Here is a 13697-nt window from a genome sequence, read left to right as displayed (position 1 = left end):
CCCAACTCTCTCTCGAACTTTTAAAAAATTATTCTTTGGGGTTTGGGTGGCGCTGGCAAGGCCAGCATTTGATGCCCATCCCTAATTGCCCTTGAACTGAGAGGCTTACTAGACTTTTGGAGAGCAGTTAAGAGTCAACCACATTGCCGTGGATCTGGAATCATTTAGGCCAGGCAAGGACTGCAGATTTCCCTCCATAAAAGACATTAGTGAACCAGATGGGTTTATGACAATTGGTGGTAGTTTCATGGTCACCATCATGGAGACTAGCTTTTCAATTCACGCTTTTAATTAAATTTAAATCCCACCAGCTGCCATGTGGGATGTGAACCAGTGTACCCAGCAATTTGCCTGTGCCTCTGGATTACTAGTCTAGTGACATTACCACTTGGCCACTGTATCCCCTATAGGTACTCAGGAACACTTCCCTCCTCAGCATTGGTATGTTTCTGACCTGAAGTTCACTGATCTTAAATTGAGTGTCCTCACAGACTCAGGAACAGCAACTGTTCCTAATCTGCACTTTGTGCATTAAGAATTACATTTCTACAAATGTTACTCCAGTTGCCATGCATGTTTAGCTTCAGTGTCCCTTCTCAGTTACATTCCAACAGGATTGTCAAATCTGGTGTGATGTATTCAGGTTTCAACACAGGACCTCCAGTTGCACTTCCATGCTCCCGCTATTAATCACTTGATACATGCATCATTGGACCGCACTATCTTCCCACACCAACTGGAAAGATAATATGCTCTTTGTTATTTGCTTGGATGGCTTTTGGCTGTCAATCAAAGAGCCTCTTTCTGCCCTCTAGTTCCTTTTTTTGATAATTCAAAGTGTATTAAAAAAATTTTTTAATGCTATGATTTGTCTCCCAGGTTGCTTACAGCAATGTCGTGCCCTGGAGATTAATCTTTAATTCCTGGAAAATGCAGGGTAATCCTAGAGGATTGACACTACTCCCAACACACCAACAGGATAATGTTTTAACTATTCACTGTCAATGAAATCATTCAAAACATTTCAAATAAAATGCTGACTACCAGTGAGGGTGATGGCACCGTGGAGAGTGTATCCACCGCACTGTGGGGCACAGCAAAGTGTGAGGCAAAAGGAATCCATAGTTAGGGGATAAAATGGTGTTTCTACAACCACCGGTGTAAGCCCCAAATGTTGTGTTGCTACCTGGTGCAGGGTAAAGGACAATGGTGAGACGATGCAATCTTGAAGGGGTGGAGAGAAGTGGAAAAGCCAGATGTCATGGTCCATGAGGGAACCATTGACATGGAATGGAAAAGGGTTTTAGGAGCTCAGGAGGAAGTTTAAAAAGCAGGACCTCAATGGCTGTGATCTCTGGATTAATCCCAGTGCCACATTACTAAATATGGGAAGAGTAGGATAAAACAGATTAACATGAGGCTGGAGAAATGGTTCACGAGGGAAGGGTTTTAGGTTCCTGAGGTATTGGGACCAGTTCTGGGATCTGCTAAGGTGGATGGATCATAACTGAGCAGAGTTGGGACCAATGTCTCATGGAAAGGTTAACTAGTATTGTGGGGAAAAATTCAAACTAACTTGTCAAGGATGTGGACACCAGAATGAAACATTAAAGAGGAGAAAAATGGTGCACAGATAGCAACTCTAGTGTTCTTTGCCTCTCCCAAAGATTGTTCAGAAGTAGAAGGGATCAGGCAGGAGGGAAGATGCAAGGCTGTTTAAGATGGGTTTGAAGTGCATGTACATAAAAATGCACATGTGGTCAATCAGGTTGTCGAGCCGCAGGCATAAGTCACCACATGGCACTATGATATAGTGACCCAGTTCAAAGAAGTGGAGGATTGGGAACCTAATATTCCTGGATACAAGATATTCAGCAATGATAAGGATGGATAAAAAGGGTGATGCAATATTAATCTCAAACTGTTATAGCAGTGGATGTTGGGGAAGGAAATGGTTAACTCACAAAGGAATTCAGTTGGTAATTATTAACTAGCTAAGTGCTGACCTGAATGTATAAGAGAAAACTAATGAGACAAGTTCTTTGTAGAGTTATATGGCCCAAAAATAAAACACTGTTGGAAGAAGCCAGTCTTTATCTTTATTTCAAGTAGGTATTGTGACTGTTAGTGGTAGCAGAGGATGGTTCTTCCTGCTTGTAAGAGAAAAATTGGAAACTAAGCTTTCTTCAGACAAAAGATTGTATTTGGAGTTAACTTTAAGAGTGGTTTGAAGTAACTTTGGAGAATGGCTCAATCAAAATGCAGAGTTTCAGGGTATGATTACCCACCAACGTTTTGGGAGGGAACCCTATGAGCAATGGAAGAATGAAGTAACTATGGACACTGGTTACATCCTTGCCAAAGAAAAAACAAGGAATGGCCTTGGCACTTTGCGTCTTATTTTGATTTTGATATGGTAACCAAAGTATTTTCAGAGTTGGAACCTGAGCATTTGAACACGGATGAAGGTTTGGAAATATTATTAGATTTTATGGATAAGATCTATCAGAAGAATGACTTGAAGTGCTTACGAAGTGTGGTCAGATTTTGACAAATTTAGAAAGTTGGAGGATGGTTCCACAGAAGATTACATAGTGGAATTCAGTAGACTATATGCAAGATTGCAAAAGTTCCATCTAGAAATTCCTCAATCAGTGCATTTAAAGAATTGAATATGGACAGACTTCTAGTTTTGATGGGAGTTAAATCTGTGGAAGGCACTACTAAAACAGATGTCAAAAGGTCTTTAAACAAAACAAATGAAAAAAATCCTTGGAAACCATTCTTTTCTGGAAGTGTTTATGGCGCAAATGGGCCATTTGGCAGTAAGACAGAAAATGGAGGATACAATGTTAATGGAATGGCAAAATAGTCTAACGAGGATGCAGGTGTCAGTATGAAAGGAGATTTTGTAACTAGAAACAATGAGGACAGAAACGCCTTTGAAAGTTATGGCAGGAGAAAAGAATTGGAGAATTACAACAAAAGGATGAACCCAAGAAATGCCCAGGGTGTGGTCAATCAGTGCTTTAAATACCATTATGCAATGAACTGTCCTAAGTGCTATAAACGTGTTCGAAATTCAACATGAGACAGAAGATTTGGAAGACGATGGAGATATTGACCAAAGAGAGGGCATTGTACGAGTTACAAGAAGTTTCAGCCCGGTGATGAATGTCTTGCTTGCAGAGTCCTTCAACTGTGCGGCGCTAGATATCAGATGCATGTCTACAGTCTGAGTAGATTGGTTAAAATGCTACCTGGACTCCTTAAATGACAAGGACTGGAATAGTGATAAGGAATTTGAGAGTTCCACCAGCTTTAGATTTGGATATGATAATACCCTAAAATTTTTTAAAAGGGTAGTGATTCCCTGTAAGATAGCTAGAGTCAATCATTTCATCAACGTGGACGTAGCATCTAGCAAAACACCGTTACTGTTGAGCAGGCTATCGATGAAAAGTGCAAAGGAAGCTGGACATGGAGAACAATAAAGCTATTGTATTTGGAAAATCTGCGGATTTGCAGTTTACGCAAACTGGACACTATTGTATTCCTTTAACTAAACCTAACTTTTCTACTAAGGAGATTAAAGAAGTGTTATTCGCGTTAAGGGATAGGAATTTAGAAGACAAAAATCTAATTTAAAGTTGCATCAGCAGTTTGCCCATCCTTCACAAAGATTAAAAATTTTGGTAAAGGATGGAGAGTACACTAAACTTGGAGTTAAGTGATAGATGTGACTATATATAAGAAACACAGAAGGACACTGTTGCGGCTCATAGTGAGTCTACCCTTAGCAAGGGATTTCAATGAAGCTGTGGCAATGGATTAAAGGTGTGGGATAAAGAAGAAAAACTTTTATTTTAGATTTCATAGACTTGGCCACAAAGTTTAGCCAGTTGACAATCATACACTAAAGAAAATAATTGTGGATCAGATTATGGAGAAATGGATAGGAACTGTATTAGGAGCACTGGCAAAATTCCTCAATGATAATGGGGCATGGGGGAATTTGCTAATGAGGAGTTTTGGGATATGTGCGGAAACATTAATATAATGTATACAGCAGCAGAAAGCCCTTTTAGTAACTGTGTGAAAGGAATCACTTGGTGAAAGATGAGATGTTTCGTAAAATATTGACAGATAAACCGAGCTGTAAATTAACATCAGCTCCAGCATAGGCTGTCCATGCTAAGAATTCACTACAGATGGTTGGGGGCTATAGTCCATAAGTTGGTTTTTGGTAGAAAACACAAATTCCTTCAGTCCTGAGTGATCGTCCTCCAGCTTGGGAGGGAACTATGATTAGCTCTACCTTTTCTGAGCATTTAAATGCACTACACGTGGGTAGGGCACTCCTTAACGCTGAAGTTTCAAAGAATTCGGCGAGCTCCAAGACACAACGTACGACCATCAGAAATTAATTTTTAATCAGCGACTATAAAAGAGAAGGACTTTAATGAGTGGAAAGACCCAAAGGTTACAGGTAAAGATGATATAGTAGTCATTTTACAGCATAGGAACCAGGCTATTCGGGTACACTCAGGTTAGCTGGTGTGGATTACAAATTTGCAGGTCCGGAAAGGGTTGTAGGAAGGGGTGAGGAACCATGTACTTCTCATACCTGTATGTTGCATGATTGTGAGGACCAGTTTGCTGTGTCTGAAGATGGACACAGTAATTTGGATGAATGAGGTGAGGCGAATTGTCCCAGAGGACAGCTGCCAAAAGCTGGCACTAAAGTTACACAATTTCCAGAAGGGGATAGCCAATGGAGGGATGCAACGATTGTAGGTAGAGCAGGGAAGGTCACAGGAAAATATTAAAACTAGTTAAATGTATGAGAGAGGGTCACAGGAGATTAGGCCTATGGATTAGGAACGTGAAGTACAAAAATGGAAGGCATGAAAACATAGTATCAGTTCAGACAGTGGGTCTGGGAGTGAACATGCCTCTAGGAAGAGACCGTGAACGATTGAAAGAACATCTATAAATAGAAGAGGAGTAACAGTCTAGGGCGTGATAGGCAGGATAGAGGGTGTAGCTTAAGGTCAAGGAACATGGTGCAGACTGGTAATGCCACAAGGAGCAGAAGCCCATGTGATCGAGAAGTCTTAGTAGCTTCAAACAAATTTGGCAATAAATTAATAAAGGATGCCAACAAGGACTACATAGTTGGAAAGAATTTGGGGTATACACAGGTGTCAAATAGGGGACAACCAGCTCAATCTGATGCATGGAAAAGGTGCTTCCTGATGGGACTTGTAAAGCTAAAGCCAGGCTAGAGATGCGAGGTTTAAGAAAAATTGGATGACCAGGATGAGTAGATCCACCTAAGGCAGGAAAAGTTATTCTGAAGATCATCTTGGCTCTTTTAGCTACAAATGCTTGGGAATGCAAGTCAATTGATATTAAAGCTGCCTTTTTTGCAGGGACACCAACTGCAAAGGGAAGTTTTCTCCACCTGCTGAAAGAACTGCCAAATACAGTAGGGACACTCTGGAAGCTAAATAAATTCGTATACAGTTTAAATGACACTTCCAGAGTTTGGTATTTCTGAGAGGTCAGTTTTGTTAAAGTTGGGCTTTCTTCAGTTGGAAGCAGACCCAGCAATATTTTTTTTGGCACCACGGAGGGAAACTTGCAGGCATCTTTATGATGCATGTAGATGATTCTTTTGTGGGGTGGTAGTAGTGAATTTGAAACCATTGTCATTTAATGGGCTCAGAATGGAATTCAAAATTGGAAGTTGGGCTTCTGATGTGGTTAAATACATTGGGGTGGAAATCAGGCAGCGTGGATCACACATCATTTTACATCAGCAACCCTACTTGGAGAACGTCAATCTCATTGCAATTAGTCGTGGTAGGGTCTCCCAGAATGATAGTGGCTTCTGATACAGAAAAAGATTAACTCAGGAGTCTGATTGCGTAACTCAATTGGCTAGGCAAACAAACAAGGCCAGACATCAGTTTTGGAATTGAATACTAAAATGAATGATCCCAAGGTTGAAGAGATCATTCAAGCAAACAAAACATTGACAAAATTAAATATGGAGCAGTGCGTTTTGAAATTCCCATCTTTGGGTGATTTTAGAAAAATGAAACTGGTTATGGTTATCTTATGCAATGGATTTTCAAGTGCGGGAGGATTTATAGTATTTCTCGGTGGGGGTATGGGAAGCAAAAAATACAAAGAGTTGTAAAAAGTACATTGGCAGCGAAGACTCTTGCTCTTGTTCAGGTGGTAGATATTCTTTACATCAAAGATGCTGGCAGAAATTTTAAAATGGAAAAGGTATTCAGGAACAGTCCCTAACTAATGTCTTATAGGCTTTGGGGAAAATGTTTACTCTACAAAGTGCATTAATGAAAAGAGATTGCGAATTGTATGCCTAAAACAGATGTTGGAGAATAAGGGAGATGACCAAGATAAAATGGATTGATAGCAGCTACCAATTGTCCGACTGTTTCATGAAAAGAGGAGCAAGCTCCAAAAAGTTATTGGAGATCCTCAAAGAGGGACATCTTTTCCTTTTGAGAAAACAAAAAAGGAATATTCTTTTCGTGTGGACATTTCTTTACATCTTTTTAAAGGGGGAATAAAGTGGATTTATTGAATAGAAAATATATTGATTATGTTCTAGAAAAGAACATTTTTTTCAATATATACACTTAAGGGTTACTTTCATTAAGAGGAGGGGAATCTGTTGGGGAAGGAAACGGTTAACTCACAATTGGTAATTCAGTTAACTTGCTAAGTACCATTTGAATATATAATAGAGCAAAACAGGTGAAACACGTTCTCTAAGAATTTTATGGACCAAAAATAAAACTTTCTTGGAAGAAGCCAGTCTTAGTCTTTATTTCAAGCAGGTATTGTGACTTTCAGTGAAGAGGGATGTAGTCAAGGGGTTAAAGAGTTATTGGAGTTAAATTTAAAGATTAGAGGAGCTATTACACAGAGTGCATACTATAGGCCACTAAATAATGGGAGAGAAATAGAGGAGCAAATTTGTAGACAAACTAAAAATGCAAGAATGATAAAGTAGTGATAATGAAGGACTGATGGGGAGGTGATGGAATAATGGTATTGTTGCTGGAATAGTAATCCAGAGATCCAAGGTAATGCTCTGCAGATCCGGATTTGAATCCCGCCACAGCAGATGGTGGAATTTGAATTAAATGTAAATCTGGAATTAAGTCTAATGAAAATGAAACCATTGTCGATTGTTGTAAAACTCCACCTGGTTCATTAATGTCTCTTTTTTTTTAGGGAAGGAAATCTGCTGTCTTTATCTGGTCTGGCCTACATGTGACTCCAAACCCACAGCAATGTGGTTGACTCTTAAATGTCCTTTGAAATGGCTGAGGAAGCCGCTCGGTTCTATCAAACCACTACAAAGTCTCAAAGTAATGAAACCAGGCGGATCACCTGGAAACTATAATGGCAAACTTGGCCCAGTCGCACCTGCAAAGTCCTCCTTACTTTTGGGGCTAGTGCCAAAATTGGGAGAGTTGTCTCAGACTAGTCGAGCAACAGCCTGACATAGTCATCCTCATGGAATCAAATCTGACAGATAATATGCCAGACATCACCATCCCTGATGGTGGCAAAGTCAGGAGGGAGTTGCCCTGGGAGTCCTCAACATTGACTCTGGACCCCATGAAGTCTCATGGCATCAGTTCAAACATGGGCAAGGAAACCTCCTGTTTACCACATACCATCCTCCCTCAGCTGATGAATCAGTGCTCCTCCATGTTGACCACCACTTGGAGGAAGCACTGAGGTTGGCAAGGGCACAGAATGTACTCTGGGTGGGGGACTTCAACATCCATCATCAATAGTGGCTCGGTAGCACCGCTACAGACTGAGCTGGCTGAGTCCTACAGGACATAGCTGCTAGACTGGGTCTGTGGCAGGTGGTGAGGGAACCAAGAGGGAAAAACATACCTGACCTCATCCTCACCAACCTGCCTGCTGCAGATGCATCTGTCCATGACAGTAACAGTAGGAGTGACCTCCGCACAGACGTTGTGGAGGCCAAGTCCCATCTTCACATTAAAATACCCTCCATCGTGTTGTGTGGCACTACCACCATGCTAAATAGGATAGATTTCAAACAGATCTAGCAACTCAAGACTCTAACACAATGCTGCTGCTGATGGCCCACAGCACCTCATGGATGCTAGAGTACAATCTGTAACCTCATGGCTCAGCATATCTCCCCACTCTACCATGATCAAGCCAGGGGATCAACCCTGGTTCAATGAAGAGTGCATGAGGGCACGCTTGGAGCAGCAACAAGCATACCTAAAAATGAGGTGTTAACCTGGTGACGCTATTTCACAGGACTACTTGGGTGCCAAACAGCATAAGCAGCAAGTGATAGACAGGGCTAAGTGATCCCACAACCAATGGATTAGATCTAAGCTCTGCAGTCCTGCCACATCTAATTATGAATGGTGGTGGACAATTAAACAACTTACTGGAGGAGGAGGCTCCACAAATATACCCATCCTCAATGAGGGAGGAGCCCAGCACATCAGTGTAAAAGATAAGGCTGAAGCATTTGCTATAACCTTCAGCCAGAAGTGCCGAGTGGATGATCCATCTCTGCTTCCTCTGGAGGTCCCCAGCATCGTAGATGCCAGTCTTCAGCCAATTCTATTCACTCCACGTGATATCAGGAAACAGCTGGATACTGAAAAGGCTATGGGCCCTGACAATATTCCGGCAATAGTACTGAAGGCTCGTGCTCCAGAACTTGCACCGCCCATAGCCAAGCTGTTCCAGTACAGCTACAACACTGGCATCTACCCAGCTACATGGAAAATTGCTCAGGTATATCCTGTACACAAAGCAGGACAAACCTAACCCGGCCAATTACCACCTCATAGGTCTACTCTCCTTCATCAGTAAAGTAATGGAAGGGGGTCATCCACAGTGCTATCAAGCGGCACTTGCTTAGCAATAACACTGACGCCCAGTTTGGGTTCTGCCAGGGCCACTCAGCTCCTGACCTCATTACAGCCTTGGTTCAAACATTGACAAAAGAGTTGAACGCCTGAGGTGAGAGTGACTGCCCTTGACATCAAGGCTGCATTTGACCAAGTATGGCATTGAGGAGTCCCAGTGAAACTGGAGTCATTGGGAAACAAGGGGAAAACCCACCACTGGTTAGAGTCATACCTAGTACAAAGGAAGATGGCTGCGTTTGGAGGTCAGTCATCTCAGCTCCAGGACATCACTGCATGAGTTCCTCAGTGTCCTCAGCCCAACCCTCTTCAGCTGCTCCATCATTAGGTCAGAAGTGAGGATGTTCCCTGATTACACAACGTACAGCACCATTCGCAACGACTCCGATACTGAAGCAGTCTATGTCCAAATACTGCAAGACCTAGACAATATCCAGGTTTGGGCTGTGGCAAGTAACGTTCGTGCCACACAAGTGCCAGGCAATGACCATCTCCAACAAAAGAGAATCGAACCATCGCCCTTTGATTTAAAAAAAAAACAGCACAAAAACAGAATTACCTGGAAAAACTCAGCAGGTCTGGCAGCATCGGCAGAGAAGAAAAGAGTTGACGTTTCGAGTCCTCATGACCCTTCAGCAGAATTGAGTAAAGTTAGGAGAGGGGTGAAATATAAGCTGGTTTAAGGGGGGGCGGTGGTTGTAGGGACAAGCAAGCAGTGATAGGAGCAGATAATCAAAAGATGTCACAGACAAAGGAACAAAGACGTGTAAAAGGTGGTGATATTATCTAAGAGAATGTGCTAATTAAGAATGGATGGCAGGACACTCAAGGTACAGCTCTAGTGGGGGTGGGGTGGAAAGACTGACAGGGCATTACAGTTACAGATTTAAAAATAATGGAAATAGGTGGGAAAAGAAAAGTCTATATAAATTATTGGAAAAAAAAGGGAGGGGGAAGAAACGGAAAGGAGGTGGGGATGGGGGAGGGAGTTCAAGATCTAAAGTTGTTGAATTCAATATTCAGTCTGGAAGGCTGCAAAGTGCCTAGTCGGAAGATGAGGTGCTGTTCCTCCAGTTTGCGTTGGGCTTCACTGGAACAATGCAGCAAGCCAAGGACAGACATGTGGGCAAGAGAGCAGGGTGGTGTGTTAAAATGGCAAGCGACAGGGAGGTTTGGGTCTTTCTTGCGGACAGATCGCAGGTGTTCTGCAAAGCGGTCGCCCAGTTTGCGTTTGGTCTCTCCAATGTAGAGGAGACCGCATTGGGAGCAACGAATGCAGTGGACAAAGTTAGGGGAAATGCAAGTGAAATGCTGCTTCACTTGAAAGGAGTGTTTGGGCCCTTGGACGGTGAGGAGAGAGGAAGTGAAGGGGCAGGTGTTGCATCTTCTGCGTGGGCATGGGGAGGTGCCATAGGTGGGGGTTGAGGAGTAGGGGGTGATGGAGGAGTGGACCAGGGTGTCCCGGAGGGAACGATCCCTACGGAATGCCGTCAGGGGGGGTGAAGGGAAGATGTGTTTGGTGGTGGCATCATGCTGGAGTTGGCGGAAATGGCGGAGGATGATCCTTTGAATGCGGAGACTGGTGGGGTGATAAGTGAGGACAAGGGGGACCCTATCATGTTTCTGGGAGGGAGAAGGCGTGAGGGCGGATGCGCGGGAGATGGGCGGGACAGGGTTGAGGGTCCTGTCAACGACCGTGGGTGGAAAACCTCGGTTAAGGAAGGAGGACATATCAGAGGAACTGTTTTTGAAGGTAGCATCATCAGAACAGATGCGACGGAGGCGAAGGAACTGAGAGAATGGGATGGAGTCCTTACAGGAAGTGGGGTGTGAGGAGCTGTAGGAGGCGGTAGGCTTGTAATGGATATTGGTGGACAGTCTATCATCAGAAATTGAGACAGAGAGGTCAAGGAAGGGAAGAGAAGTGTCAGAGATGGACCATGTGAAAATGATGGAGGGGTGGAGATTGGAAGCAAAATTAATAAATTTTTCCAGGTCCCGACGAGAGCATGAAGCAGCATCAAAGTAATCATCGATGTACCGGAGAAAGAGTTGTGGGAGGGTGCCGGAGTAGGACTGGAACAAGGAATGTTCCACATACCCCATAAAGAGACAGGCAGAGCTGGGGCCCATGCGGGTACCCATAGCCACACCTTTTATTTGGAGGAAGTGAGAGGAGTTAAAGGAGAAATTGTTCAGTGTGAGAACAAGTTCAGCCAGATGGAGGAGAGTGGTGGTGGATGTGGATCGTTCGGGCCTCTGTTCAAGGAAGAAGCTAAGGGCCCTCAGTCCATCCTGGTGGGGGATGGAGGTATAGAGGGATTGGACGTCCATGGTGAAGAGGAAGCGGTTGGGGCCAGGGAACTGGAAATTGTTGATATGATGTAGGGTGTCAGAGGAATCACGGATGTAGGTGGGAAGGGACTGGACAAGGGGAGAGAGAAGGGAGTCAAGATAACGAGAAATGAGTTCCGTGGGGCAGGAACAGGCTGACATGATCGGTCTGCCGGGACAGTTCTGTTTGTGGATTTTGGGTAGGAGGTAGAAGAGGGCTGTCCGAGGTTGGGCGACTATCAGGTTGGAAGCTGTGGGAGGAAGATCTCCAGAGGAGATGAGGTCAGTGACAGTCCTGGAAACAATGGCTTGATGTTCAGTGGTGGGGTCATGGGCCAGGGAGAGGTAGGAGGAAGTGTCCGCGAGTTGACGCTCAGCCTCCGCGAGCTAGAGGTCAGTGCGCCAGACAACAACAGCACCACCCTTGTCAGCGGCTTTGATGACAATGTTGGGGTTGGACCTGAGAGAACGGAGTGCAGTAAGTTCAGAGAGAGACAGATTAGAATGGGAGAGAGGAGCAGAGAAAATGAGACGACTGATGTCACACCGACAGTTCTCAATGAAAAGATCAAGAGAAGGTAAGAATCCAGAGGGAGGGGTCCAGGTGGAGGGAGAATATTGGAGGTGGGTAAAAGGATCTGTTGAACGGGGAGAGGATTCCTGCCCAAAGAAGTGAGCACGGAGACGAAGTTTGTGGGAGAAGAGTTCAGCATCGTGCCGAGCCCGAAATTCATTGAGATGAGGGCGTAAGGGTATGAAACTAAGTCCTTTGCTGAGCACTGAACGTTCAGCATCGGAGAGGGGAAGGTCAGGGTGTATAGTAAATACACGGCTGGGGCTGGGATTGGAAGATGGGGTGGGGACGGAGGGACAAGCAGGGGTGGAGGGTCCTAGATGGGTGTTGGTGTCAATGAGTTGTTGGAGCTTGCGCTCCTTAGCACTTGAGAGAAAGAGAAAAAGTTTCTTGTTGAGGCGTCGGATGAGACGAAGAATAAAATGAAACTGGGGGCACGCGCAGCTTTGAAAAGCGTGCGGCGGTGCTGCTGGAGGGAGAGGTCGAGTGTGTTCATATGCCCTTTGATGTTCAATGGCATTACTATAATTGAATCCCCCACTATCAACGTCTGGGAGTTACCACTGATCAGAAACTCAACTGGGCTAGCCATATAAATACTGTGGCTACAAGAGCAGGTCAGAGGCTAGGGATCCTGCGACGGGTAACTCACCACCTGACTCCCAAAGCCTATCCACCATCTGCAAGGCACAAGTCAGGAGTGTGACAGAATACTCCCCACTTGCCTAGATGAGCGCAAGCTCCAGAAGGTTAACACCGTCCAGGACAAAGCAGCCCGCTTGATTGACACCGCTTCCACAAACCTTCACTCCCTCCACCACCGACGCACAGTAGCAGCAGTGTGTATCATCCACAACATGCACTGCAGGAATTCACCAAGGCTCTTTAAACAGCACCTTCCAAACCCACGACCACTACCACCTAGAAGGACAAGGGCAGCAGATGCATGGGAGCATCACCACCACCTGGAAGTTCCCCTCCAAGCTGCTCACCATCCTGTTTTGGAAATATATCGCTGTTCCTTCACTGTTCCTAGATCAAAAACCTGGAACTCCCTTCCTAACAGCACTGTGGATGTACCTTCACTACATGAACTGCAGCAGTTCAAGGGGGCAGCTCACCACCATCTTCTCAAGGGCAACTAGGGATGGGCAATAAATGTTGGCCTAGCCCGAACCACTTATTAACTGGCTAGCAATAGTGAAAATGACACAGTGAGAGGAACTCCTGAAATGGATACCAAATAATGTAGTATAAGGAGTTAATTCTAACTATGATATACTAATATGTGACTTCCTGTGATGTACACTGTCACATGATCTTGCTCTCTCTTGTAGACCTCATGGCACAGTAAAATATTATAAAGAACTTTCTTGTGTTCAGTGTTTCTTTCAACGAGGAAGGAAGAAATGCTGGACCTAGTTCTGGGGAATGAAGTGGGTCAAGAGGAGTATGTTTCAGTGGTGGAGCTTTTGGAAAGCTGTGATCGTAATATTATTAGGTTTAGAACAGTTATGGAATAGGGCAAAGTACAATGAAGTGTGAAAGTACTCAACTGGTGGAGAGCCAACTTCAGTGAGTTGAAATCTGGTCTAGGTGGATTGGAATCAGAAGCTGGTAGACAAATCAGTAATTGAACAGTGGGAGCCTTTCAAAGGTGACTTTTTAGGTATAGAGCAGACACATTCCCATGATGGTGAAAGAAAGGGAATTCGGAGCTAGAGTTCCCTGGGCGACTAAACAGAGATTAAAATGAGACAGAAAAAGGGTTATATCAATTGTAAGGTTAATAACACTGTAGGGAACCA

The 13697-nt window shown here is 44.1% G+C and overlaps 1 protein-coding gene across 2 annotated transcripts in view; it reads right to left on the bottom strand.

Annotated features, from left to right (window-relative positions):
• The window catches only part of lss (lanosterol synthase (2,3-oxidosqualene-lanosterol cyclase)), a 144137-nt gene that overhangs the window by 114626 nt on the left and 15814 nt on the right, over positions 1-13697 (bottom strand). The window lies entirely within an intron of this gene.

The sequence above is a fragment of the Cetorhinus maximus genome, chromosome 11 (genome assembly GCF_964194155.1).
Source record: "Cetorhinus maximus chromosome 11, sCetMax3.hap1.1, whole genome shotgun sequence".
Lineage (NCBI taxonomy): Eukaryota > Metazoa > Chordata > Chondrichthyes > Lamniformes > Cetorhinidae > Cetorhinus > Cetorhinus maximus.
This window is presented reverse-complemented; position numbering and strand designations above follow the sequence as displayed.